This window comes from Arachis ipaensis, chromosome B08 (genome assembly GCF_000816755.2).
Source record: "Arachis ipaensis cultivar K30076 chromosome B08, Araip1.1, whole genome shotgun sequence".
Classification (NCBI taxonomy): Eukaryota; Viridiplantae; Streptophyta; class Magnoliopsida; order Fabales; family Fabaceae; genus Arachis; species Arachis ipaensis.
In genome coordinates this window covers 116,234,439-116,237,054 of record NC_029792.2, presented here as the reverse complement: position 1 = coordinate 116,237,054, position 2,616 = coordinate 116,234,439, and positions in this window count along the sequence as shown.

Below are 2,616 nucleotides of genomic sequence, written 5' to 3'. Positions count from 1 at the left end.
AGCCTAGCAAATGCAACTACAACATAGAAAGAAAAATGAATATTATTTCTAAAGTAAAATGATAAAGAAAACATGTCCAAATTGCCTAAGTTGTTGAAAGAATTTGCTACCTCAAAAATTATTAAAATAAATTAATCTGATAAACCCTAAAAAGAGAAAGCTCACCGAGATAGATCTCTCCAAAGAATCTGCCACAGATTTTTCGACCGATACGAAACTTGTTCCCAACTGGAGGCTCCATTAAAGGTCATCCTCTTTTGACCAAAATCCTAAAAAGGTTTGAGAAAATTGAGCAGAAAAACGAAATGGAGTCGTTGTTGAAGAAGGCAGAGGACAGTGAGTAGAGAAAGAAGCAGAGAGACATCGCGAAGAAGAAGAAGGCAGACCGAAAGGAAGAAACCATCGTTTCATCGTTTGAGGAAGAAGACGGAGGAAGTGGGTGGAGGGAAGAGGCAGGGGCGCATAGCTGTAGCAAGTAAGGGTTTGGTTATGAACTTTTATATTGGGCCATTTTAAAATATCAAAAGAGTTGATATCTTTAAGTGTAATTTTTAATAAATTAATAATAATTTAAATATAAATCATTAGATCGTTTGTCAATCTAATCTAACGCTTCAAATTGAATAGTGCATCAGATAAGTTCATAAGGGGTGGACTGATTTTAGACAGACCCATTTTGTTTATGAAATTACAACTTTTAATACTTAAGAGGCCAAAATAAGTTTAAAATATATAGTATATTCGAAGGTTATCCAATTTATACATATTTATGTGAATTTATAAAATTTACTCAAATTTATTTTAGTTTATTTAAATCTAAATTAGTAATTATTAAATTTATTTCTTTTATTAATCTAAATTCATAAACTTGTAAGAATTTAAAAGTTAACTCGAGAATTTAACAATTTTATTTTTTAAAAAATAAAATCCGTAAAAGCAAATTATGAATATATCAAATCAAAATTTACAAAAAAAAAAAAATTACCAATTAAAGATAAAAGATTAACAAAATGATATATGAAAAGAATATTATTTAATTGTTAATATTAAATACATACTTTAATTAAGATAGACTCTTTATTTATAGTGAACAAACTTATATGCTAAAAACAAAAATAAAAAAACATATATTACACGATATATATTGAAAATAGTTTTAAACTTGTAAAAAAATCTTAATAATTAATAAAAATTGTAAGAAAGAGTTGAGATTTACAAGGTAAAAAGTAGGGGTGTGCATGGGTCGGGTGAAATCAGGTTTGATGTAATTCAGACTCGGTCCGAAATATATACTGGGCCTATTTATTAGACCCGAACCTGGCCCTAGACCCGATGAAACCTATACACTTTCGGGCCACAATTATACCGGGTGAAAACCGGGCCGTTAACATTATATTACCTTGATACCTTCTTATCCGTCCGGTAACCGACTTACCGAACATGAACAAATTTATATACTAAAAACAAAAATAAAAAAACATATATTACACGATATATATTGAAAATAGTTTTAAACTTGTAAAAAATTCTTAATAATTAATAAAAATTGTAAGAAAGAGTTGAGATTTACAAGGTAAAAAGAATAACTCAATTAATTTAATTTAAAGGGCAAAAAACAATAAATTTAAACTATTTAATGTAACATTTGAAAAATAGTTCAGATAAAAATAAAAAATAAAAAATACATTTAACGTAAAATACAATTTTTTATAGTAGGATCCAAAATATTTTTTTTTCTTTGGTTCGGTTCGTGTATATTTCACTTATATAGAAGTGAAATATTTAAGTAAAATATTTTTACATATTTTTCATATATAAAATTGCAAAATATGACTAAAATTTTTAATATATATTTTGTTAGTGAAATATGAAAATGATATATAAAATAATAAATTTTAAGATTTTTCACAAATTAAAAAATTTTTAGAAAAATAAAAAAATGAGCAAAATTAAATATTTTAACATTATTTTTCATCGATTTTTTAATAAATTTTTAATTCTATAAAATTTATGATAACATATGTATTTAAGAGTTAATTTAAAAAAATAAAAAATAAAGTTTTATTGTTAAAAATGGCTTAGAAAAAAATGGCTTGACATAATTCATATAAATCATTGACAGATGAATTCATTGTATATTACGATGAAACAGACCAAGTGGGGTAGATTGGACATTTTCATCCATTCTAAACTGAAAAAAGGAAAAATCGGTTGCAGGTTTTTTGTAGACCTTTTGTGATTGATATGCACAATATTTTTATACACTAAATCTTGACTACATGTATTATTTAATATATATCTCAATGGTTGTAAAAATTGAAATACCATATTCCAAATAAATAGAGTGACATATGTGAACATCTTCCTATAATTTAATTGAATCCATATTTCTCGTCCATCAAGTGTAAGTTTTACTAAGGAGGCAAAGAGCTGTCTAGCTGAACCTTATAAGGAAGCCATTGTGATCAAGGTGCTGGATAAGCATTATGGCTACACGGCTCTTATGCATAAGCTTCGGATAATATGACGCATCAAGGGAGGATTTGATTTGTTGGATGTGGGATTTGGGTATTTTTTTGTTAAATTTGATATGGCTGCGGATCGTGAGAAAGTCAT